General features: G+C 39.5%; 1 pseudogene; it reads right to left on the minus strand.

The window, feature by feature from the left end:
* Positions 1 to 14,393: 14,393 nt before the first annotated feature.
* On the minus strand, positions 14,394 to 15,451 carry LOC138160076 (hsc70-interacting protein pseudogene; annotated as a pseudogene).
* Between the last annotated feature and the right edge of the window lie 12,545 nt (positions 15,452 to 27,996).

Raw genomic sequence — 27,996 nt, forward strand, 5'->3', positions numbered from 1 at the left:
AATACTGTCCACTGGTGAAGGACAGTGCTGTTGTTGCAGGGGTCTGGGAGCCTTTCTGTTGGTTCAGAAGCCCTGAAGAAGGATTTTCTTGTTGTATGTTTACAGAAATCCTGGGAGAGGGCTTTGCTAATGTGTTCAGGGGTTCTAGGACTGTTCTACAGTCAGAGGATAAATTCATGAAGGGACTGGCAATGTATCTTGTGGCTTTGCTAAGCCTTGTCTCCCCAGAAACTAAGATTGCTGAGAACTTGCCTCCTGTCAAGATGAAGAAAAGACCTCCATTTGGGTATTAAGTGCTGTGTTTAAACTTGATGTAACTCTGGGGTAGATTCAATTGTGATCCAGGGGTGGGGAACTTTTGACCTTATGTTTGGAAACTAATCTCCATTTGAGAAGAGGGGCTTTGTGGTGGACTTAATTAAGGTATAGCCTAGGGGTGGAGAAGTATTTAGAATAGAGACTTTGTAATTGATTGAATGATTGGAAGGTCCTGGGGTGGGGTAGTCCTTGGAGAGTATTTAATCACATTTAGTAAATGCTGTATTTGGAATGATGTCATGTTTTGATCTTCTCTGTTCTTGGTTGGTTACTGAATAAAATGGAGAGCACCTATATTGGTATTCTGAACCTTGGGAAGTTGCCTTCCTTGGCATTACATTACAAGAGGGCAAAATGAGTCATCTTTGTTCTTTTGTAGCTGTGGTCTTAATGCATTTTCAGAGTCCCTTTAATGGGATTCATCTACACACACATGTACACAGTCAGGTCCCATGATCATTTGTTGTATGACTAAGAGCATACTTACTGGCTGCCACTGGGCTTAGAATCATAGAATCATAAAACTGAAAATGGTTTCTAACATCATATAGTTCAACCCATACCTGAAATATAAATTCCTTCTAAAAACAACTCCAAAAACTGGTCATCCAGACTTACAGAATCCTGAAATCTTTCTATAATTTGTCAGAGGACATGATCTGTACTTTGTCAGTTGCTAGCCAACCAGCTAAACACAGGCCCAAAAGACAAGTCATATGTTTATAGTCTCAGAAAAAAGTGAACTTTTTGTCAGAATTTTTTGTTCAGTCTGCAGTTTTCCAAACAGGCCATTATAAATCTTGAGTAAGTAGCTAAGCCCTACAAATTGTTTCTCCTTTCTCCCCTACCCTGATAGAATGTAAGCCCTAGGAGGTACAGGACAGATTTTGTTTTTATCTCTGTATTCCCAATGCTCAGCACATTCCTGGCCTATAGTGAGTGCTGAATAAATGTTTGTTGAACTGAATTGAGTTTTTAACCAAGTACATCCCACAGATGACAGGGGAGGGCATCTAAGGCTTTGGCACAATTTCCTCCCTTTCCCCTCTCACATGGTACTGTTAATCGAAAATATGGGCTTCCTTCTGAGCCATAGAAAAGTCTGGAAGGAAACTTAGAGGTCATATACCCCTAACTACCTTCATTTTACAGATGAGGAAAGTGAGGTTCAGAGATGTTGTGATTCACCCAGATAATGAATATATTAGAGACAGGATTCAAACCCAAATTCTCCGACTTTGAAATTAGTACTCTTTCTCAAGGGCCAAAAGAAAGAGAATAACTTGGCACTGGAAATCTTCAGCCAGAAGCTTGATTAACATCTGTCAGAGACCTCATAGAAGGGATTTCTGCTTAGGGACGTGTTGCACCAGGTGACCTATGACACCCCTTCCAATTTCAAGAGCCAGTGTGGCAAAATGCTTAGGGCATCGGATGTGGAGCCAAGAAATATTCCCCTCTGCCTCTTAGACCTATATAACCCTGGACTAGTGATATAACCACTCTAACCCTCTGTAAAACAAAGTGTCTGGACTAGAGGGTCTAATTTAGGTCCCTTCTGGCTTTATATCTATTCTATTAGGAAGCTGGCTTCAGATATTTAACTATCTGTGTGTCACTTAACCTCTGTTTAACTCAGTTTCACCAGTAAAATAGGGGTGATAAAACATCCATCTCCTAGGGTTATTCTGAGAACTGAATGAGATAATAACGGCATAGTGCTGGCACATAGTAATGCTATAGAAATGTTAACGATCATCATCACCATCATCTGTAAAACAGGGATAATAATAGCACATACCTCTCAGAGTTCTTCTGAGGATCCATTGAGATGATAACTGTGAAGTCCTTAACAGTGCCTGGTACATACTAAGTGCTACATAAATGTTAGCTATTATTATTGTTATTACTACTGCCATCACAATCTACAAAATGGAGATAATAATAGTACATGTCTCCCAGAGTTGTTGTGAGGATCAAATGAAATAATAATAATAATAAAGCACTTAGTACAATGCCTGACACATAATAGGCATTATATAAGTGTTAGCTATTATGATTATTTGTTGTCATTTTCAGAAACAACTGAACAACAACAACAAAGTTGTTATCAGGCGTGTCTGACTCTTCCTGACCCCATTTGGGGTTTTCTTGGCAAAGATAGTGGAGGGGTTTGCCATTTCCTTCTCCAGCTCACTTTACAGATGAGGAAACTGAGGCAAATAGGGTGAAGTGACTTGGCAAGGGTCACATAGCTAGTAAGTGCTGAGGTCGGATTTGAACTTGGGAAGATGAGTCTCCCTGACTTCAGGCCACTGTGCCACCCAGCTGCCCCAGTTGTTATCATATCAAATCTAAATCTGTGCCTTCCAGGAATAGGTCACTCACTGCTTCCTAAGGCATCCTATTCCATTTCTGGACAGCTCTCTATATTGAGAAACTCTTTTTTCATATTGAACTAAAATGTGTTCACTGTTATTTCCATCCATTTATCTTTACTTCTAACTTCAGGGGCCAAGTAGAATTATTTCAAGCCCTCTTTCAAATGATGCAACATCTCTTCCATCATTGTCATCTTCCTCTGGACACATTCCTTCTAATAATGTGGGACTGGACTCAGTACTCCACAAGTGATTTAATAAAAGCAGAGGGGAATGAGACTATTGCTGCTATTACTATAGGTTGTACTATCTCACTACTGAGCCCAAGAATGCATTTTTGCATTCCCTCTTACTATTGATTCCTGCTAAGGTTGCAGCCCACTAACATCTCCAACACTCTTATTGTTTGCCACCCTTAGAAATAAGGAATGGGAATGAAAGAAGGTTCTTTTTAATTCCATTCACCAAGTTACCCCCTGGCCCTGTTTTGTAAACTCCAGTGGCTCCTTAGCACTTCCCAGATCAATTATAAAATCCTCTGACATTTAAAACTGCCCCCTCCCCCACAACCACACATACCTTTCCAGTCTTGTTACACTTTACTCCCCTCCATGTCCTCTGTGATCCACTAAATCTGGTCCCCTTACTGTTCCTTAGAAAAGACATTTGATCTCCCAACTCCGGGCATTTTCACTGACATCTTCACAATACCTCGAATTCTCTCCTTCATCTTCACCCCTCTTCCTTCATCTTTACCTTCACATCTGAAACCAGTCCCTGGCTTCAAGTCTCAGCTTCTATCAGAATCCTCCTCCAATCCCCCTTAATTCTAGTGCCTTCCCTCCATTGTTTATTTCCAAATTGTCTTGCATGTAGCTTGTTGGCACATGGTTGTTTGTGTTCTCTCCCCCTCAATGTGCAAGTTTCTTGAGGGCAGAGACCATCTTTTACTTTTCTTTGTGTCCTACTACAGAAACCATAGCAATAGAGTGAATTTTAATGGCACAAGGAAATTGGGCACAAGCTAGCCCAAGACCTGGATTTGTTTAGAGTTCTTGAGTTAGAGTCAGGAAGACACAAACACACCCTAGCTGTCTGACCAAGTACCTCTCTCTGCCTCAGTTCCTTCATCTGTAAAATAAGGACAATAATAGCACCTATCTCTCAGGGTTGGAAGAAATGGGTTGACATGGAAAGCACTTTACAAATCTCAAAGTTATTATGTTATTTGTAGTATTATTACTATTATTACATGTTATTATCATCACTATTATTACATTAAGATGCACAAAATGGAACATTCTTAAAAATAGCTACTTTTATCAGTTACAATATTGTACTGGTAATGTAAATGGAAAGATCTTTCCCATCCGTTAATAGGCCCATGTGACCTGATGAAGTCACATGAAAGTCTAAGACACCTGAGTATGAGTTACATGAAGACTGTGGTGGGAGGAACTTGCTGAATTGGTGGAGCAGGAAGGGTAGAGCAGAGCCCAGAGGAAGTTGGTCAGAGCAGTTAGATCTGAGAGACAGAGGAAGCAGGCAGCGAGCTGTGTGTGTTTGTTTGTGGAAGACCCTAGCAGGTTGAAGGCTTGGGGATGGTGGTACCCTCTGCAGTGTTATGTATATAGATCTCTTTGTTGCTATGATGGATTTGAATTTCTGGTGTTTGAATAAATATTTTGGTTCTGTCTTTCATGTGGAGAGTCTATTATATTTTGCAATTCAGAATTACACCAGCATATTCATTGCCGCTATAGGTACTGTGAATATCATGTTGGCACTACAGTTGTCTGAAATACAGAGAAGACAAGGTTGATAATTAGTGAAGCCTGTAAAGAATTCTATCTCAGGTGTGATTTGGGTCTTTGTTTCCATTGTTGTTTCAGTGATGGAGGGAATTCCTCCATCAATGATAAGAATTCTTCCTCTGCCAATGTAGATTTGCAAGTGTTCCACAATTTACTGTTTGGGACAATTGCTTTGGGGGCACTGAAAAATGAAGTCACTTGCCAGATACAGCTGGTATGTGTTAGAAGTGGGCTTGAACATAGGTTTCCCTGATACTGTGAACAGCTTTCTAACCTCTATACCATACTGCCCCCCTGGGTCCAACAGCACTCTTGAATCAAAAGTTATTCATTAAAATCTTGTTTACACCCAGATTCATAGCAACAATTACATATTGTCAGGGGTATTTCTTGATAACTGAAGATAATGGAATCAGTGATGCACCTTTCCCAGCTTCAGAACAATATGAGAAGTCAGGGGTCCTTATGCTGAGGTCCTAAATACTTAGGGAAATCAAAAGTGCAGAATCTCAAAATCACAGAATCTCAAGGTTGGAAGGAGCCTCAGAGGTCCTTAAATCCATCTAACCCTGCACCTGAATGAGAACCCTTCCCTCTCCCCAGAACTGGAGACAAAAAATGGCTATCCTATCAATTGGGGAATGGCTGAAGAAATTGTAGTATATGAAAGTAAAGTAATATTATTGAACTGTTAAGAAAGAACCATGGAGAAATTTGTATGAACTGATGCAGAGTGAAGTGAGCAGAACCAGAAAAATGATTTATACTAAAACACAATGTTATAAAAATAATTATTAAAAAGATTAAGAACTCCAATCAACCAAGTGATCAACATGATTCCAGAAGAATCATGGTAAAGAGTGCCACCTACTCATGACAAAGAGATGATAGACTAGTATGCAGAATAAGATATACATTTTGGGCATTAAAAAACCTGAATCCCCTCTACAACTTAGCCAACAAATAGTACTGGTGTTTGTTTGAAGGCCTTCAATGAGGGGGAACCTATCACATCCTAAATCAGCCAATCCCAGTTTTGAATAACACTAATTATTTTGGGAAAAAAATTGTGAATATCACCTTCATTTCTGAATATATATCTTCCCCTCCCCTCCCTAATAAGTCTCTTTGAACAAAAAATATAAAAGAAAGAGGGTAACAAGGCAATTCAGCCAAATCAACCAACATATCAACCATGTCTGACTGTATATGTAATATTCCACATCCATAATCCCCTACCTCTGGAAAGAAAGGAGGAAGGTTTACTTTATAGCAACATAGCTCAAGAGCTGGAAGAGAACTCAGAAGTCAGTTAGTCCAACCTCCCCCCATTCTACAGATGAGAAAACTGAGGCCCAGAAAAATTAAGAGATGACTAGTGAGCCAGTAATCTGTTTACTTTACCATGCTGCTTCCATGCTTAGTTATCTTGGTTATTATACTGTTCCAACATACAGGGTTTGTTGCTGTGGCTGTTATTGCTGTTTCCATTTATGTTATTGTAATCAACACAGCACAGTGCCTAAATTAACACTTAATATATTCGTGAGCTCTTTCTTGATCTCTGTCTCTCTGTCTCTTTGACTCTGCCTTTCCCCACTTACCTACTTCTCTACTTACTTAGCACTATTTCTATTATTTTTCTACTAACTACACTTCGCATTAGTTCATATAAGTCTTCCCATATTTGTCTATATTCATAATTTCTTATTTCACAATAATAGTTTATTACATTCTTGTTACACAATTTGTTTAGCCATTTCCCAATCAATGGATATCTGTGTCCAGTTTTTTGTTACCACAAAAAGTACTTGGATGGATTTTATGCTTCATAATTTCTGCCTTACATCAAGTCTATATCTGCCTCTCTCTGACTTCTAACATTGTTTCCAGTTCTTTCTTCTGAGGACAAACAGAACAAGGTTAATCCTTCTTGCAAGACAGGTAACTGAAGCCTTTCAGATAATTGGAGGTAATTGCCACATTACCTCTTTTTTCTCCAGGCTGAATATTGTAAGTTTCAAAAAAAAAAAAAAAAATCTTATCTTCATATGTTATGATCATAAATTCCTTCACTTCTCTGTTTGCTCTTTTCTAAATACTCTATAGTTTATCGATGTCCTTTCTAAAATATAACACCCAGAACTGAATATAATATTCCAGATGTGGTTTGGCCAGAGCATAGTACAGTGGAGCTATCATATTCTCAGGTCCTAGAACCTATCTCAACATAGCCTATGATTACATCAGTTATTTTGGTTGCCATATTATGTCAGAAGTTCCTTCCTGGCACAATTGTCCTGGGTACACTTTGGGGAAGTTCTCACTTCTCTAGATTGTTGCCCCCTTTCCATCCAGTTCCAGAAATGATTTGGGAATGCCATTATTTTGTGATCCTCAAGGTTAGCCACCAGCTCCCCTAACAAGCACATAGACTTACAAGGCTCATAATAGAAATAATCTTATTTTCAAACCTTACGCCTGACCCCATGGAAGGAAGGAAAGAAAAATTTATTTACTGCCTACTATATGTCAGGCACTGTGCTAAGTGCTTAACAAATATTATCTCATTTGATCTCACAACAACCCTGGGAGGTAGATGCTATAAAAAGTAAATATATACTTTCATGAACAAATTGCAGGGACACATATAGGATCCATAATTTATTGTATTGTGCTGTGTAAAGCTCTAATCTAAGGTGGGTTGACTCCTCCCACACTGAAGCTCCCTTCTATAGCTCACTTGTCTATATTTATCTACTTGCACCAGAGAAGATCTGTATTCTCCCTCCCCATATTTATATTCCACAATTTAATTGACCACAAATTTAGTGGTGTACCATATGTACAAAGCTATCAATTCCATTTACAAAAGAGATGCTTTAATGGCATTTACAATAACATGACTGGTTGACAGACTGGTTGATTAGTTTTGGATATGAGCCAAGCCTAACTCCCTTCTTTGCTTTTGCTTCCTCCCAGCAATTCTTACTGCTATCCCTCATCAGTGGCATCTTTAGAACAGAAATACTAATAGTGACAGGAACCTGAGCCCTCACGGCATTCAAGAAAACATTTAATAGGGGAAGGGAAAGCAAAGCTGCCCTGTTTACCAATGGTCCAGGATTACATCCATACTGGAAAACACAGTATATAAACCCTGATCAAAGCTATACCAAGACTCAAGCAAGAGAATAAGGCACATCCTATTGATAGACTCTGTTTAATTTAGAAATTGTGTAAGCCCCAGACTTCAGTCTTCATATTAGAATTATAGAGACAATAAAATATTATTCTGTAAAGCTGCATAATTCCTCTATTTGTTTACCAAATGTTGCTTAACATTCATTCTCAGACCCCAGGGAAAAAGGCTTGTGCTTGCCAACTTTTGATTTCCAGAGCATAACGTTGGGAAAGACTGAAAAGGAAAAATTTAGTTCATTTCAACAATAAATTATATTTATTGAGGCCTACTGTGTTCAAGACCTTGTATTAAGCTCTACATGGGGGAGACAAAGGGAAATAAGAAAGTCTCTGATTCAGATAACTTACAGAGTAGTGAAGCATATCAGACAAGCACACAAGTAGCTATAAATGAGATTAGGAAAATAATGTATGAGAATGAAGAGGCCTATGTATTCAGAGGAGGGAGTGATCACTTCCAGTTGGGAAGCACCATTTTCCTGAATGCATATGTAACTCTTTCAGGGATGCCATGAAGTATTCAGGGAGGATGTAGAAGGAATTGTGGGAAATGTTAAATACTGAGAGGCATCCAAGATACTCAGAACTTATTGGATCGAGTGCCACACTGATGTCAGCAATAATGAATGAATCAAAAAATCATTTAGAAAATACTTATTATGTGACGCTTATTTGCATGTCTCCCCTATTAGATTATAAGCTCCCTGAGAGCAGGGGCTGTTTTTTGCCTCTTTTTGTATCCCTAGTGCTTAGCACAGTGCCTAACATGTAGCAGTTGTTCAATAAATGTTTATTGATTGAATGATAGGCACTGTTCTAGGTGCTGAGGACACAAAGACACAAGTGAAACAGAATGCCCCTCTGGGAGTTTACATTCTCATATGTTGTTGTTGTTGCTGCTGTTGCTGTTGTTGTTGGATTGTTTCAGTAGTGTCCAACTCTTTGTGACCCCATTTGGGCTTTTCTTGGCAAAGATGCTGGAGTGGTTTGCGATTTCCTTCTCCAGCTTATTTTATAAATGAGGAAACTGAGGCAAACAGGGTTAAGTGACTTGTCCAGGGTCATACAGCTAGTAAGTGTCTAAAGCCTTATTTGAACTCAAGTCTTCCTGACTCCAGACCCAGTGCTCCATCTACTGTTTCACCTCGTTGCCCCTATGCCCATTTATAAGGACATACAATATATATATATATATATATATATATATATATATATATATATACTACATTTGACTCTGTAGCTTGGTGGTGCAGTGAATGGAGAGCTGAATTCGGAGTCCAGAAGACTTGACTTCAAATCTTACCTCAGACACTTAAAAATTGTGTGATCCTGGGCAATTCACTTAACTTCTAATTGCCTCAGTTGCCTCACCTGTAAAATGGAGATCCTAATAGCACCTACATCCCAAAGTTGTTGTGAGGAACTGATGAGATAATATTTGTAAAGTCTTAACAGAGTGCCTGCTATATAGCAAAAGCTTAAGAAATGTTTGTTCCCTCCCCATCTCTTGGGGGCATATCAACTAGATCTCAGAAAGAAGGAAGTAAGACTACATATACATATGACACTGACGAAAGTGTCACTGGCCTTAGAATATCATTGTGGCCATTGACTGCTGACACATAAGTTTAAGGTACAAGCTGAGGGCAAGTTACCTGCTCAAATATCCAGATGGATTTATATCATTTATGTGTGCATTCTATCCAGTGATTCAGAGAACAACCCATTCATGGATACCTGACCATTCTCTGGCACTCCTATCCATGTTCTCCCAAAAGTTCACACCCAATATGCCAGGGGCCTTCCTCAAATTCTCTTAACATCTCATTGCTCCCAATGGAGCCCACAGGTTATCCATAAAGTTGCAGATTTAGAATTGGAAAAGGACCTTAGAAGGCCTGAGTCTAACCCCCTCATATAACATTTAAAGAAACTGAGACCCAGATAAGTTAGGTGACTTGTCCAAGATCATGCAACTAGCAAGTGTCTGAGATGGGATGCTTTCTTTCTACTGGACCACCTTAGCTACTGGTCATCTCTTGCTCTGACCACAAGACCAGTCCATTTTCTTCCCAGTTCATATATTCCTTTGATGTCATACTTGACACCTCTTCTCCTGTACAATTCTTGATTTGTGGTGCACTGTAGACTGCTCATGCCCATCGGGCACCTCTCTGTTGTTTTCTGAGTGAATCTCCATTTAAATTCTCTGGAGGCTCACTGCTATGCAATGACTCATGAAACAAATAGTAACAAAAATAAAAGTAAGAACTAAAGTGGTCACTTCAGCTCCTTTCTTGGGGCCCTGTGAAATGTGAGGGCGGTATGGGGGTGAAGAAGTAACAGTAGTATCTCCACCCATTGGACAGAAAATGGAAACATACCTGCACACTCTAAAAATAGAACCACAAGTTAATGTTGGATTAAAATAAATGACTCTAGGCCCACAGAAGTTTCCAAAAGAACTCTAGTGGGAAGGAGGACTGTTACCATCACTTATCCATTAGCCCTCTCTTCAGTAGGTTAAATCATCTGAATTTCTTTAACTTTGACCCTGTTTTCCAACCGTCTATACACATAGGCTGCCCTCCCCCATGACTGGCTCCAGATTCCCTGCAAGAGACCCCAAACTGGGACTGCTTGATGGGTCTGAGGAGCTCTGAGGCAAGAGCAAAAGGATGAAATCCTGGCTTCCTCAGACTCTTCTTCTGTTTATACATCCCAGTGTCATATTTGCTTTTTTAAAAATAACAGCACTCCATTACTTACTCATGAACTCATCACCCTTGGGAAAGAGATAAGTAGCATTACAGATGGGAAAAACAGAGAGAGTAAGAGAGAATCTGCCTGAGTAGAGGGAGTTGAGAGTTCAGCCACAGAGGTAGAGAAATTGCTGATGGTGTCATTTTGACTTTAATTGGAGAGAGGAAAGACAGCTGGGTTTTTGACAGTCATGTACTGTGCTGTTTATGGAGTAGGCACTGAGTTCATGAACATAATGAAACAGGCTGTAGGGATTCTATAAAGGGTAATCACTGGCCAAGTGAAGGTGAAAACAGCAGCAGAGTCTGGATGTGTGATGTACTGACTCAGTGAGACCCTGTTATAAAATGACTCATTGAGAAGGCAGCATGACATAGTGGAAACTGTGTGGATTTTGATTCACATGACCCAGGTCTCTGCTACGTACTCTCTGTAACCTTGGGGCAATCATGCTCCTTCCCTGGATCTCAGTTTCCTCCTATGTAAAACTGAGGTTGGCTTAGGTGAGTTTCTAAATCTATGATTCTGTGATCTTCCACCCCCATGGCCATACATACCATCAGTCAAATCATGTCACCTATGCATAAAGACTGAGCATGTTAAGCAGCTGGCGTAATATAGATCATAATAGGAGTTACACTTTTGTACCCTGGGGACTAAAGAGTATCTAATGAGGCACTACCAGGATTCATTTGAAATGACACTGCTGGAGTATTGGCAGTTTCAATTATTGACTAATTCTTTATTGGATGAGATGAACTGAGTTTAGGTTTTTTGTTAAACACTTAGTGTAGGAGAAAGGAGATAAGGAAACTCTATCAATGTATTTCAGCACCTTTTCTTCAATATATAATCTTCCTTAGAGTACTGAGATGTTCAAGAGACAAGGTAAGACTTGACCTTGGGACTTCAAAGCCAGCTCTTTCTCTGTCTCTCTGTCTCTCTCTCTCCCTCCTTCCCTCTCTCCCTCTCTGTCTCTGTGTCTGTCTGTATCTGTCTCTCTTCGTGTCTCTGCCTTTCTGTCTGTCTGTCTCTCCCCCCTCTCTCCCTCATATGTGCATCTCTTTCTCTCTTTTTCTCTCTGTCTCTCTTCCTATATGCCAACTCCCTTCCTTCCTTTCTTTCTCTCCATTTCTCTCCCTATATTCACACTTCTCTTTCTCTGTCTTTTCTTATAGATGTACCTCTTTTTCTTTCTTTATCTTTCTCTTTCTTTTTCTCTCTCTATTATGTTAAGATGTATCTCTCACAATTTAGTTTACTCTAAATCCACCCTTTACGTAAAAACTCCATCAAACCTCTTTTTAGCATCTTGTGCCTGTAGAAAGATAAAAGAGCTATCTCTTCAATCAAACCCTTTTCCTAGTGCTGGGGTGTAGTCATTCAGCTTTTGCCTCCTTTTCTACCTTCCCCTCCTCCCCTTCCCCCAACACCTCTCTCCCACCCCTCTACCTCTGCAGTCAAGAACATGAGATAGAACCTTACCAAAGCTGTCATCTGTAATCTTTCTCTTTGTCTACATGGAGAGTAAGTAGAGTAGACTTATAAATGGAATCTGAGGGTTGGAACAGATCATAGAAGTCATATGACTCATGTTATCTGAAGCATGAAAGACATGGTCATCTATACTTGTTGAGTGGGAATTCAACTTAATTCAAAAGATATTTGTTAAATGCCTATTGTGTGAAAGGCACTGTTCTGGTGGAGATACACTGTTTGAATAAGACATTGTCCCTATCCTTATGGAGCTTATGGTTTAAGGGGAGAAAGGACAAAAAAAGATAACTATACAATATATGGGGAGGGAAGACATTTTAGATACAGCATCTATCCCTGGGGCTCCTTCCTCAAAACCTCACTTGCATTGGACCCTTTTATGTAGACATAGGGCACAATCTGAGTAAATGTACTGAATTGGGAAAATACACTTAAACTGTCCATTCAATTTTTATATAAGAAGGAGACTGAATTTTTGGTTTAGGGAACTCCCAGGAGAGGGAACTCATTCTACCAACGCATGTAGGCAACTTTTCTGTAATTTATAATCTCACAGTCTCCAGTACATTGAGAGATTAAGTGACTTGTCCAGAGTCATACTGACTGTATATGTCAGAGGTGGAATTTGAACCCAGGCCTTCATGACAAACTCTATTATATACCAAAGCTTCCTCTACCCCATTTTTAAACATCTCTGATTATTAGGAAGCTCTGTTATACATTGAGTTGAAGTCTGTCTTCTTGTAACGTCCAACTGTGAACATAATATTTCTAGGGGTGGAGGTATAAAAGTCAAATTCATACCAATGATCAGAACCCTTACCAAATATTATTCTTTCTCTTCTCATGCTGAGATTCTGGGAATCCCAGGCTATAGTTTTCTTTTGACATACATTTCTAAAGTCAAAATAAAGCACAAAGATGCCCATTTAATTTTCAGGCAAAAACAGTCACTATCTAAAATCACTGAGGTGGGGGCAGGGGAGGGGGGGGTAGAGTTGATGAAATGGAAGGTTAAAACCAAAATAGCAAACCATGTCCCCAAGGGTCGTTCCCATTGGCCTTTCATATCCTGAAAGAAAATAATTAAAGCAAGTCCTGGTACAAGTTTAAAGTTTCTCTTTTCCCATAAAGATTTATGGATAGAAGACTCAAATAACTCAACTTCTCTGTCACTTTGCTTAATTGCTGTACTATCACTGACTTCCACAATGGAAAATCTGACTAGATGGCGGTCATGGCTTAAACACGGCTTTGACTGTTTCCAGCTTGCACAGCAGTTGTGAGAAAGAGGAGGAGGAGGGAGAAGACGGGGTGGAGGGGGACAAAGAAAGAAGAGGGAGGAGGGAAGGAAGGGAGGAGGGCAAGGAGAGGGTAGAGGAGAGTGAGGGGGGATGAGAACAAAAGCATACTTCCTTAGTTAGAGGCCAGTTTGATAGCTCAGTGTTTGATCTATAGTTTTCCATAAAAATACATGCATTCAGGAGTGTATGTGTGTGTGTGGAGGGGGGTAGAGTGATGGTCGGGGAGGGGGTGGAATTTATTGCCAATAAGCATTTCCCCAAATTTAAGTATCTTCCTACAAGTATCACAGGTAGCTCAGAGAGCTGGTATTAGCGATTACTTCTTTGTCACCTAGTCCACAAAGTCTCTCCTACAAGCACCGCCAAACACACATGCCCAACCTCTTAAAGAGAACATTTTGCTAGAAGAGAGCTGTGGGACATTTGAGTTGTTTAAAGCTGCAAGAGCTCCTTAGAATTTGTACCAGTCGAAGCCAACTGTGACTTCATGTCTCAAAATAGCGAAGTGAAATATTACCAAATTCAGCCCAGAGAGTGCAGACCCCATGGAAAACAGAGGAAGGGATGTCCAGGCTGTGGCAGTGCAATAAGGCAGTTGACCTTGAGCTTGGATTAGGACAAATTCTCATTATTTTTCCACCTGATTTTTAATTTTTTTAATTATTCCAGATATTGCTTATGTACTACCAGTTTAAATATCAGATAACACAATGGACTCTCCACAAGGGAACACACACACACACACACACACAGAAAGGATACAAAAGAAATTTGGATGACTTGCTTTTTAGGTCTTCTTCTTTCCTTCCTTCCTTCCTTCCTTCCTTCCTTCCTTCCTTCCTTCCTTCCTTCTTTCTTTCTTTCTTTCTTTCTTTCTTTCTTTCTTTCTTTCTTTCTTTCTTTCTTTCTTTCTTCCTTTCTTTCTTTCTTCCTTCCTGTCTTTCTTTTTTCTTTTCCTTTCCTTTCCTTTCCTTTCCTTTCCTTTCCTTTCCTTTCCTTTCCTTTCCTTTCCTTTCCTTTCCTTTCCTTTCCTTTCCTTTCCTTTCCTTTCCTTTCCTTTCCTTTTCTTTCCTTTCCTTTCCTTTCCTTTTTTTCAGTAAGGGCTTTATTTATTAAAAGGGCATTTGTGCTTCACCTCCAAATTTTGCAGACAATTTGTTGATGAAATTCATAAGCTTTGGGTTGCTCTGATATTGGAACAAAAGTGGATTCTTTACCACAGTCTGGAACACCACCTAGAACTTTCTGGATTGTAAAGGGCTGCAAGTACTTCTGGGTCACTACGAATTTCACTAAACTCTGATATTTCTGGCATCCCAGGCATGGCCCCTCTCATGCCAGGGATTCCTCTAAAGTTCCCAGTCATGCCTCTAAGAAAAACAGGGAAAGAGACAAACTGAACTCTCCCACTTCTTTGGGCTTCTTTCTCCCTTTCGGCTACTCATGTTCCTCCTGAGCCTTCTTCACCCTTTCAGTTCTTTGATCTCTCCCTCCACATTTTCTTTCATATTTTTACTGATATTCTTCAATCTTCTGGGCCCTTGGTTATATTTCATTCAGTGTGTAGCACTATAATCTATGGCAAGATCATAGGTCAACTTCCCCCCAGTGGCCAAGGAGTCTTTCCCTCTACACTTGTAAGACTGAGCAGAGTCAGGGTTTATTTCAATTGCTCTGTCACAATCTACTAGCAGCATCAGGCTTTCGCAGCTTCATTAAAATATTGGCTCTGTTGGCACATAAAATGACCACATGAGGATTTAGTCTGACAGCCTCTGTGAGTATTTGATGGCTTTCTGAAGCTCAGCACTTTTTAGTTCATCACTGGCCACCATCTTCTTTTCATTAACCTGATCCATAATCTTACCTGTTATCTCTAGAGTTTCACCTCCCATTTCTTGTGGAAAATCTAAGTCTAGTTCAATCACTCCTTCCTCATCAATTTCTCCATCTCTTTCTTCATCTTCTTCTAGACTTGGAGGTTCCTCTGGTTTCTTATTTTCAACTTTTTCTTCCTTGATTCTTTCTTCTGATTTAGTTTTATATGGAAAAGGTAGAATTTAATCACCCATCTTCTCCATCCAGTCTGGTCCATGTACAGGAGGCCTAGGTCCTGCTGGCAGTCTGGATCTCATTAAGCTTTCTGCTGTCCATGTTGTGAGGAACCAGGGGCTGGGCCTAGGAGGCCAGATATTCTATTTAATGAGTAACCCTTAGAGAAATCACTTCCGAACCCACAGAAAAAGAGGCAGAGAGACTTTCCTCCAATCAAATAAGATGCCAGTGAAGTTGATCCTCCTTATTGTTTTCCCAATTGGGAAATGTCAGCTGTATGACGTTGGCCTTAACCTCTTGACTTTAGTTTTCTCTCTTAGGTCTGATTTCAAAGATATAGAAGGATAGGGGTTATTTTCCCCATAGAATATGAGATCCTTGATGGAAGGACTTGTTTTGTTTTTGTCTTTGTATTCCCAGCACCTGGTGTAATCTCTGGAACATAGGTGCTTAATTCCCTCACATCTAAATAGCAATAATAGAAAGCAGGAACACAGAAATATATTTTGCATGACTTCACATATATAATGGATATCATATTGCTTGTCTTCTCAATGGGTAAGTGAAGGTCTGGAGAGATGGAGGAAATTTGAAATTCAAAATTTTTAAAATGAATGATATATATTTATGTTTAAGGGGTCACTAAGTGGCACAGTGAGTAAGAGTGCCAGCCCTGGAGTCGGGATATATATATATATATATATATATACATATATATAATATGATGTATATATGATATATATATAAACTCCATTTGGTTAATCCATAAGCTTTTTTAAAAAATAAGAATACTAGGACTTAAATTGTAAACACTATAAAAGGACCACAACTGAAAAGCAAATCATAGAGAAAAATTTATATATACGAATCTATATATAAATATAAATTTATAAATGATAAATATATACTTATATATAAATAATAGAGATAAATTTCTACTCATGTGTTACCCAGGCATGCTTTCTTCCTTTTAAGCTGTCTCACTTAACCGACTACACTCATGCTGTCAGGTCTGAGGTTCCAACAAAAGGGTATTTCAGACTTCTACAACTCAAAATAATAGTGATGATAATTAATAATAATAATGCCAGCATTTATATAGCACCTACTATGTGCCAGATGGTGCTAAGTGCTTTACAAATATTATCTCATTTGATCTTCACAACAACCCTGGGAGGTAGCTGCTATTATTATCCATTTTTTGTAGTTGAAGAAACTGAGGCAAATAGAGTAAGTGACTTGTCCAAGGATATTCAGTAAGTGTCTCAGGCTCTCAGGGTCCTAAGAATTATTCTAGTTGGAGGGGAATACATTCCTATTTCATTGTCATTGTTGTTTAGCTGTTTTCAGTCATGTCCGACTCTTCATGTCTCCATTGTGGGGTTTTCTTGGCAAAGATACTGGAGTGGTTTGCCATTTCCTTCTCCAGCTCATTTTATAAATGAGGAAACTGAGGCAAATAGGGTTAAGTGACTTGGTCAGGGTCACACAGCTAGTAAATATCTGAGGCAAGATTTGAACTCTGGTCTTCTTGATTCCAGACCTGTTGCCACCTAGCTGCCCCTATATTTCTACTACTCACCACTACAGCAAATGGGCCCTCACAAGTGTGCTTCCCATTTTCTGCAACTAGTCACCATGACACCATTAACTGTTAAACATAAAACTTTTTTTTTTAAGCAGTTGGAGTTAAGTAAATTGCCCAAGGTTACACAGCCAGTTTTTTTGTGTGGGTGTTAAGTATCTGAAGCCGGACCCGATCCCGGATCCTCCCAACTCCAGGGCCGGCACTCTTACTCACTGCGCCACTTAGCGACCCCTTAAACATAAAACATTTACTTAACAACAAGGTAAAAGCAGGAATAATCATAACATTTGATAATCAAAAAGAAAATGCAGAAATAATCGTACCATTTTCTCAATAGAAGATAAAAAGCAGAAATAATTATAATGTTTACTCAATAGATGACAGAAGCAGGAATAGTAAAAAATTCACAAATTATACCATAAGCCTGGGTTATACTCTCTCACCAATATGTCCTATTCCCTTCAATCAACCAATCAATAAGCATTTATTAAGTACCCACTATGTGCCAAACACTGCAATAGGTACTGAGGTTACAAGTACAAAAAATGAAATAATTCTGGAAGCTATGTTGTTTATAGATGAAGATTCTGAGATTAAAGAGAGGCTGTGATTGTGGACCATGAAAGATGCAATAATTACGTTACATATCTTTAATCCAGGACCATGAAAGATGCAATAATTACATTATATATCTTTAATCCAGGACCATGAAAGATGCAATAATTACATTACATATCTTCAATCCAGGAGGCTGGATAACTCCTTTGGGGTAGGGGAGCGATATTAGATCAGGAATTTGGATTAGATGACCTCTCTGGTCCCTTCCAAATCTAGCTCCCAATGAACCTCTAGGGATTCCTGTTTGTATGTGAGACATTCGTGCATCAGTTCTTTCCATGTCAGGATTTCCAGTTTATAGATCGCTTTGCCAAAAAGGATGCAGCAAAGTAAATACTGGAAAAAGACTCAGAAGGAAGGGAAATAGCTGTCAAAGTAATGTCATTTCATCTTTTGACAGGGTCTCTAGACTCATGAATCAAAAGGTCACAGGCACAGAGGACTGGTTTCATCAAGACATTTGACAAAGTTTCTCATGACAAGGATGTCAATGAAATAGCAGAAGGTAGCAGAACAGTACAATTAAGAGAATTGGCACCCAGCTGGGCAGTTACACCTGAAGAGTGTTAATTAAAGGATCATTTGCAACCAGAAGGAAGAAGAGACATGTAGGTCTCCTGTCCAGTTCCACATTTTGATTAGTGACTTACTTGAATGCAGAAAAGAAAAGCATGCTTGTTATATTTATAAATGATACAAATTGGGGATGGGAAGATAGACTTTTTAAATGTTGAATGAAAAAGTAAAACTTCAGAGAAATCTTTTAGAATCTTGAAAATAAGGTAAAACTAATAAGATTTTTTTTTTAATTTTGGTTTGAACTTGTTATTTCATCTGTGTGAGAAATTCCTGCTTGTGGAGAAACACTTCCAACAATACAGATCCTAGGACCCTAGATCTTGAGCTGAAAAGACACTCAAAGGCCATTAGATATAACCTCTCATTTTACAGATGTGGAAACTGAGACAAAGGGATGCTGCATGACTTGCTTAACAACACACTGGTTTTAAAAGTCAGAGGCAGGATTTAATTCAAAATCTTCTGTTTCCACTGTTTATTACCTTAGACTTTTAGAAGAATAAAAATAAATTTCTCTATAACATGAACTTATGTGCGATTATATGAAATGTGTTTTATTGTTTTTCAGTCATTTTTTAGTCATGTCCAACTTTCCATGACTTTTTGGGGTTTTTTGGGGCAAAGATACTGGAGTAGTTTGCCATTTCCTTCTCCAGGTCATTTGACAGTCAAGGAATTGAGGTAAACTGGGTTAATTGACTCACACAGTAGGCACTTGAGTTGAACTCTGGAAGGTGAGTCTTCCTGACTCCAGGCCCAGCACCCTATCCACTGCACCATTTAGCTGCTTAGTGTTTCGTTAATGTATGTTAAATTGAACAATATAGTTACAAATCTGCTCTATTTTGTGTCCCCCAGTGAACTTCTTTGTTTTTCTCTTGTATATTTTAATGTTTTATTGGTGCTCACTTCTTTTTCTTTTTTTTCTGTATATCTATATTACAACCCATTAATTCTCTCCCTCCTTCCCCCTCCCCCAAAACAGAGCCTCTATTGTAGCAAAAAAATATATAGTCAAAGAAAGCAAATCAACACATTGGCTGCCTGAAAATATGTCTCATTCTCCAACTCTAGTCCATCGCCTCTCAGACAAGAGGAAGGAAGGACCATGATCAGTTTTCTTAAGTAATGATTAGGCCCTATGGTCAGAGTCCTGGAGCCTTCCAGAGTTTTCTTTTACATTATTGCAGTCATTAGGTAAATTGCTCCCCTGGTTGGGCTCATTTCACCCTGTGTCAATTCACCCAGGCCTTTCTAAATTTCTCTGAATCCTTCACATCCATCATTTTCTTAAGGAACAAGAGGCCATTACATTCATGTACCACAATTTATCCAGCCATTCCTTAGTGATGAGCACTTACTTTGTCTCTCTTCTGCTTACTGCCTTTGCTGTAAACACCCAAATACATCAAAGATCCAAACATGCTTCAAAATGGCCCGTGGTGATGGTTTATGTTCCATGTTGTGACAGCTTAGTGCAAATACCCTCTCGCCTAATGATTCTGACTGTTTTGACAGTGGATGTTGATTTGCACACTGTTCTTTCATCTTGATTTCAAGTCATTGGATGTTGATCTTAGAAAATTGAACTGAAAGAGAGGAAGGAAGTCCTTCAATAGGCCCATTTTCCCCATTAGAAAGTGAGTCTATTTAGACCCTTCCCACACCAAAGAGATCTCTTCCTTCTGTAAGAGGGCACAGAAACTTTCCTCTCCAAACCTACATAAGCACAAGGTATTTGGGGAGAGTGGGGGGCGGGGAAATCAGCAAAAATGTGTGTCTGAGGTGACTTCCAAAAACAATGCATGATGTGCTAAGAGGGAGAGCCAAATTTCTGATCATTACAATGATAATACAAGCTAACACTTATATAACATTTTAAGGTTTGCAAAACATTTTACATATATAGGGTTGTTTTTTTTTTCTTTTAGAAGTGGCTGCACTGGCCACTGTTTGCCTCTCATCTAGGATAACAGGAGGCTGGGCAAGATGGCAGGAGTATCCTGAAAGTCTCAGTTTTAAGTGGCACTGGGACTTTTGGGACACTCTACATTATCTCTTTTGAGCGATCACACCAACCCTGTGAAGTAGGTGCTATTATCCCCATTTTACAGATAAAGACTTTGAGGCTGAAAAGGTAAGCGATTTGCCCAGAGTCAGACATATAATAAGGATCTGAGTCAGGAATGGACCTCAGGTCTTCCTGACTCCAGGTCCAGAGTGCTATTTATTATGCTACCTGGATACCTGATATGACACAACAGATAAAGTCTGTCATACTATTTCTGATTTTACTTTCAGTTCTTGTCCACATTGAGTGAATTACTTAACTCCCTCTGCGCCTTTGTTACCATCTTGAAAATGGTATAGTAACATAGTCTCACAACAACACTTCCCTCAAAGATAATGATTACTACCACTTACCTAAATAGAAACCTTGCTTTCTTCTTTTCCCTTCCATAAGTGTCCAAATATTGACTTGGGATATAATGAAAAGTTCTAAAGGGAGGTAGATAAGATATTGTCTATAAAGAACTTTGCAAACCTTAAAGTGTTATGTAAAGGTATAGTGTTAATGGGAGCTGAAGATCTTCCTCACCCATTAAAAGGCCTCACTTGGAGCCCAACAAAAGAAGCCTGATTAGAGGAGGCTTGTTTTACAGAAAGGCAGCTCACACCTGTAATTAGGCAGTGGGTCACAAGGGTTGTGATGCCCTCTGGCTCTGAGGAAGGGTATATATACTTTGACATGAAGTTTTGCTTTGGAGCTCACTCATTGGGAGAGTGTTCTTGTGATTTGAGCAGATGGGCCTCTGCGTAGCTGTTAAGGACCTCGCCCCCAGCTTTGAAAACCCAGATGTTGGTGCTTCTCTCTCTGATAACTATATATGTGTAGCTTTGGTCAGATACTTAGAAGCCCTGCCTGTTGATTTGTGTTATTTTCTCTGTCTGTATTTTTCCTGCTCGTAATTTCTGTTTATATTTTCTCTGAAGTTCAAGGTGCTGACTTTTCCCCCTGAACTAAGTGAATAGTATATATATGTAATTAAGGTAAGATTGTTGGGCCCTTTAAAGTTGCTTTCTGAAAGCAGATCAAAGAACTTGTGCGAGCAGCCATCCTGTGTATGCCAGGATACTTGTTGTTACAAAAGGTTAGCTGTTGACATTATTATTATAACTATTAATTATCAATCAAAGCCTTGCAGCCACTCAGATTAAAATATACATGTTTATTCTGAGTGTTCTCCATTAAAGACATCCCCATAAACCCACTTTGTGTTTGCCTCACTGTTATGCACCAGTTACTGGTATCACCACTGTAGGACTTTTGACAGGGATATTCCTATATGCAACAGCATATATTTCATATAAAGATTCCAGGGAGAGACCTAAATTAGGCTTACTGGAAAAACCTATGGAAAAAAACCTATGTCTAGGTTTTGGAAAACCAAAGTGGAATGCCTGAGGAGAAAGGGAGTGGGAGGGAGAGAACAAGTTTTTATTAAATGTCTATTATGTGCCAAGCCCTGTGCTAAGAGTCTTACAAATATTATTTCATTTGAGAAATTTGTAACAGCCTACTTTTTCCCATTCTCCCCAATGCCTGTACAGGTTCATCTGGGTTTGGAGAAAAGCAGTTCTGTGCTCTCTTACAGAAAGAAGAGATTTCTTTGCTGTGGGGAGAAACTAAATATTTTTACTTTCAAAATAACTCTGGAAGGCAAGTGCTATTATTGTCCCCATTTTACAATTTAAGAAACTGAGGCATATAGGGGTTGAGTGACTTACCCAAGGTCATATAGCACTTAGGTATCCAAGGCTGGATCTTCCTGACTTCAGGATCAGTGTTCTATCCACTGGGCCACTTATTCACCTATAATTGTGTGATCTTCCAGGGAAATGTGAAAGAGAAGGATAGATGATCTTATTGACATGGTCATCTATACTGATCCAGAGAGGGTTCTCAGTTATTATCTTAGCCTGAACAGTGAGTCTATTCCTTTTCAATGAGTCTGTTTCCATGTTGTTGTTGTTGTGACATTTCAATTGCATCCTACTCTTTGTGGCCCCATTTGGGGTTTTGTTGGCAGAGATACTGTAGTGATTCGCCATTTCCTCCTCTAGCTCATTTTACAGATGAGGAAACTGAGTCAAAGAGGATTAAGTGACTTGCCCAGGGTCACACAGCTGGCAAGTGTCAGAGGTCAGATTTGAACTCAGGAAGAAGACTCTTCCTAGCTCAAGACCTGACTCTCTCTCCACTGCACCACCTAACTAACCATAAGAGAACAAAAAAAGAATGAATGATTTTTATTTCACATAAAGATTCCAAGAACAAGGCTGCTGTGTAATATAATCATAAAAGCTAAAGTTAGAAAGTACCTCAAAGGCCATCTAATCCAGTCCCCTTAATTTACAAATGATGAAACTGAGTAGAAAAGTCAAGTGACTTGCCCAAGCTCACATCCATCATAGTGAAGGATTTGAACTACCTGTGTCTTTAGAGTTAATGGTATTTTGCATATGAATTTTTAATAGAGAAAGGTTTGATCAAAAACTCACAGAAGGTTCAATGACAAGATATTTTTTAAGTCTTTATAAATATTGATATTCAGTGGCCTCCCTCCTTCTCTCTCCATTTCTTCTTTTCCATTTTTTAGTCTAAAGGATTTTTCCCAGAAAGAGAAGAGGAAGTAGAAAAAGGTATCTAGAATACAAATGTATTTCCTGTCTCCTTTTACCTTCTTCTTTTCTTTTTTCCTCCCATTCTTCTTTCTTTCTTTCCTTCTGTCCTTCCTTCCTCCTTCTTTCCCTTTTCTTCCCTCCCTCCTTTTCTTTTTTCTTTTCTTCTTTCCTTCTTTCTTTCCTCCCTCAGTCCTTTCCTCTCTCCTTCCCTCTCATTCTTTCTTCCCTCTTTCCTTCCTTCCTTCTCTCCTTTCTTTCTTCCTTTCCTTGCTCTCTCCCTTCTTTCTATCTTTCCTTTCTCTCCCTTCCTCCCTTCCTAGGGGCCTTAACCCTAGTGACTGAAATAATGACAATAAAAAATACAAAATTTAAATACCACCTTAAGTTTTACACAGTACATTCTTACAACAACCCCATGAAGTGAGTGATATAAGTATTATACCAATTTTATAAATGAGAAAACTAAGTTCAGAGGTTAAGTGTCTTGCTCTAGTCAGACAACTAAAAAAATGTCAAAGCCAGGGCTTTGAACTCATCTTCTGTTGAACTGATTTTTAAAATATTAGCATGAAAAATGAAGGGAAAGAAAAATAGCAAATGCAAAATCAGGTTAAGAAATAACCAGATATGGGGGTGGCTAGGTGGTGCAGTGAATACAGCACTGGCCCTGGAGTCAGGAGGTCCTGATTTGGAATCTGGCCTCAGACACTTAACACAAAAACTAGCTGTGTGACCTTGGGCAAGTCACTTAACCCCAATTGCCTTCCAAAAAGCAAAAAGAAAAAAAAGAAATAACCAGATATTCTAACTACATCATTCAATATGTGTATTTCACCATCCCTACCCCAGGAAGCTGGTTGACATTGCACCTAATGTTGACATATAAACATTCTAATAATAAACCGGATACATAAATTAGTTCCATTTTAACATAAATGTTTTTCTTCCCTTACTCTTCTATATTGTTGATATTCAGTCTATTGCTATTTGTTGACTTGCTAGATAATAAATGATCTTACCAACTTTAATCTACTCGGCCATAAGCCTTCATTCACACGGTGCTGTAGGTTCCTATTTGTTTGCCTTAATCCTTGTAGCTATTACTTAGGGGCTTGGCCTTTTTTTTGGGGGGTAGGGTGCTGCATAATTACCGTTCATTCAGAAATCCATTACTTGCTAAATAACCACCGAGCTCCCACACTTAACTTTCAAAATGTGATTACTCAGGGGTTTTGTTGTCTTGCTAAAATTTCTGGGATGGCTTTTATGCCTGACCAAAAAATATTTGCATGATGCTAATTAATATTTTCATGGACAAACAAAAGTTTACATAGGAAAACAAATGAAATCCTGCATTGAACTTTATCTTTTGAGTGAGATGAGTGAAAGTATTCTCATAAAATGAAGGAGACAGTCACAAAACTTGAGCTAGGTCCTAGACCTCCCCAAAACCTAAGTTTCATTTTCTTGTAAATCACCTGATTTCAGGGAAATCAGGTGGTATGCCCCTTCTCCCCCTCCCTTTTTCCTGTAAGGGGCTTTTATGTCAACCCCCTTCTGCTAAATATGGATAATTATAGCTATAAGGCTTTGTATTGGGTAAGAGGGACTTTCCAGGTTCTTATGTAGACTGTGAGGCCATACTATCCCTCCAATGGGTTGATGGTCCAGATTTAGGGGACAGGTGGTGGGAGGGTGTTTTGGGGTTTTGGGGGATTTTCCTAGAATTGTTTGTGTCAGGGTATATAACTGCTTGTTAGACTTTTGTTAGGTGCCTCCCTATACCTGGCTTGTCTGGAATAGGTGATGCCCAACTCTTGCAAGACTTGTCTTTAGAATAAAGAGCTTCTGTTTCTACCTGGAGAAACCTCTGAGTTTTATTTGGGGAAGGGTCTGTGGGATCTTTATCCCACACATCTTTAAAGACTTTAAATCATTTCTAGGAGAGAGTCTTAAAATTAGGGCTAAATCACATATTCAGGTAGTTCCCCATTTTGGAACTCTAGAAATTACAAATGTCTTTAGGGATAAAGGTGGCATCGTAACCACTGCTGTGGACTAAAGATAGAGGTTTCAGAAAAGAAAGGTGGAAGAGAACAGCTGGTTAACTACAGCTTATCTACAAAAGGAAGTACATTTAGATTGAGAGGCACATGTAACATTCATAAAGGATTGGAATCCTTTCCCTCCTATCTATATTGTTAAGTACATATTTTTGTGGGCAGCTAGGAAGCACCAGAGTACATAGAGTGCAGGGCCTGGAGTCAGGAAGACTCATCTCCCTAAGTCCAAATCTGGTCTCAGATATGTATTAGCTGGGTGACCCTGGGTAAGTCACCTAACCCTATTTGCCTCAGTTTCCTCATCTGTAAAATGGACTGGAGAAGGAAATAGCAAAGCGTTCCAGTATCTTTGCCAAGAAAACCCCAAATGGGGTCACAAAGATTTGGACCCTACTGAAAACAACTGAACAATAACAAATATATTTTGTATTTTCTTGTCTCTGTACCCATCGTCTCTCCTTTCTACTCCCTCCCTCATTCCCCCACCCCTAATCAAGTAAAAGTTAAGGGTAAAGGAGCTCAGGTGGAGGGATTCCCTCCTTCTGTCCAGCCACAAGTTTGAACTCAATGCCTCCTAACCAAGCTTGCACCTGGGATGGGGCGACCTTCCATTTGCCTTCTTTTCTTTGGTATGCAGTCTTGTGAGATCTTGAAAGGTAGCTGATGCCTTCCCTTTATCAGTGGGATAGTGGCTGCCAGAGTAGACGCAGCAGCAACAATAGTAAAGACAAAGTGACCGCAAAGGGAAAGAGTAGTCCATATGGAGAAAGACAACCTCCCCAAAGACAGAGCCCACCTGGCAATTGATTAGGGTGTACTCAGTGAAGATGAAAAACAGAATGGCTGCTAGGATACCTGGCCAAAAAAAACCAAAACAAAACCCAAACTGTTTGCAAATGCCCTAAAGAGTCTTGAATAACTAGCCTGTAATGACTGTAATCATTCTATCCTTCTTTATTGCTGAGCATTCCTTTTTTCAGTGGGAGAATAAAACCACTTATTCCATGCTTTTTTTCTTATTTATACTTTGTGTACTTTTTTTTAACCTCCTCTCTGCTTGCTGGAAGCGGCCCTTAAGACTAAAGCCACAAATAGAATTGTTTCTCAAGAATGTGAATGGGAGTTTGGAAACTCTATCTCTAGGCTCTCTTCTTTTCTTCCTTTATGCTCTTTCCTCTGGTGGGCTCATCATCTCTACATTGATGATTACCCAGATTTTTATGATTACCCAGAGTTAATTTTTCTTCAGACCTCCAGACTTTTATCTCCAACTGCCTACTAGAAATCTCAAACTGGATGTCCCGTATACATCTTAAATTCAATATGTCCAAAAGTGAACTCTCTTTCCCTTCAAATCCTTCCCCTTTCCCTAGTACTGTGGAAGCACCACCATTCTCCCAATCACTCAGGATCCCAATCTAGAAGTCATCCTCGACTGGATGTGGATGCTGGAGTGATTTGCTATTTCCTTCTGCTCATTTTACAGATGAGGAAACTGAGGCAAACTAGAGTTAGGTGATTTGCCTGGGGTCACACAGCTGATACACATCTGAGGCCAGATTTGAACTCAGAGAAATGAGTCCAGCCCTGGCCCTCTATCCACTGTGCTACTTAGACACCAATAAAAAATATACTTAATAATATAGAAGGGAGAGAAAGGAGTCCTGTCCCTTATCTCTCACCCCCACATATCCAATCGGTTGCCAAGTCCTGTTGAGTTTATCTTCATTAACATCTCTCCTGCATACCCTCTTCTCCCCTCTGAGAGAAGAAACACAGTAGGCACTTAGTAAATGCTTCTTGACTGACTGAACTTAGAGGAAATGCTACATGTAAACTGAACTTTAGATAGACATTGAAATATTGCTTATTATTTCTGAACCACTATTTAAAAATATAGGTGAATAGGGTTTAAAATGACTCCCCAGGCATTAATTTGAATGTAAGATTGATGCGTCATGATACATTTGCAGGATTTTACATCAGGATTTTCCCCATGGATACAAAGCTCAGTGCTGCCCCTGGACTTTTGCAGGGTCTTGGAGTCTACTCTCCACCATTCCATCCTTTACCCCCATGCAGCTGAAATTGCATGAACTGAGGAGCCACACAGCAGATAGCCACACTGGTTACAGGAAGGTGAGGCTCTAACCCCCTCTACTTCCCCCAAACCCAGGGAGTTGCAGCACTAAGAACGGCCATTTCCTCATAGCTGCCTCGGACAAAGCAGCCAGTCCTCCTATGTGCTGTGACTACCATCAGAAAGAGCCATGAGCAAGCTGCCTCCTGGAACCATAAGGACCCCAGCTGTACTAGGGTGTTAGGTCTGGAGCAGAGGGGGATTCTGGGATGCCTTGACAACCAGCACCTTCAGAAAGTTGGATCAGCTGGTGAGATGGATGAAATACAAACGTCCTTCCCATAATGTTTTCTTGTCCCAGTTGACTGAGGCCCCTAATCTCTGGAAAGAGGCCCAAGAAACCTAACTCTCACCCCCAATTCTTTCACTACTCAGGGAAAGCAGAAGGCACATCAGAAGGAGCTTTTCTATATGAATTTCCTTAAAAATAAATTCAAGAGAATCAGAGGGGAAGAAAATTAGGTAAAGGTGTTTCCTTACAGCTTTGCCATCCAGAACTTTCATTTACAGTTTTATTCTTTACTGTGTCACAGTAAATCATACAGCAACTAAAATGTCAACCATCCATGTCTAATGAATAAGATTGTCAGACAAAGGCAAGAGATTATGAGCTGCAGGATCTGGGTCTGGGCACAGAGATGAGAGATTAGCTAATTATTTCTATTTTAGTTGTCTGGGAGCATATATTGGATCGAAATTGAGCCCAGCACCAGTAGTGCCTACAGATAAGCCCAAAGAGCTCAGGGCCGTGAGAAGGGAAGTAGCTACAGTTGGTAGGCAGAATGAGTGAATGGAGAATTTACTAAGTACAAAGCATCGTGCTAAGCATTAGAGATATTAAAAGAGAAGGAAGACAATCCCGCTCATAAGGAACCTGCCTTCTAATGAGGGAGACGACATCTAAGATCTGCAAAACAGACAGATAGGTCCTATGGTCCTTCAGGTACAACAACAAAGCAGATCTTAATGCTCCTTCTTCCAAGTCA

This window comes from Petaurus breviceps, unplaced genomic scaffold (assembly GCF_028583685.1).
Source record: "Petaurus breviceps papuanus isolate PSGF00001 unplaced genomic scaffold, PetGlider_PUasm1.0 179, whole genome shotgun sequence".
NCBI lineage: Eukaryota > Metazoa > Chordata > Mammalia > Diprotodontia > Petauridae > Petaurus > Petaurus breviceps.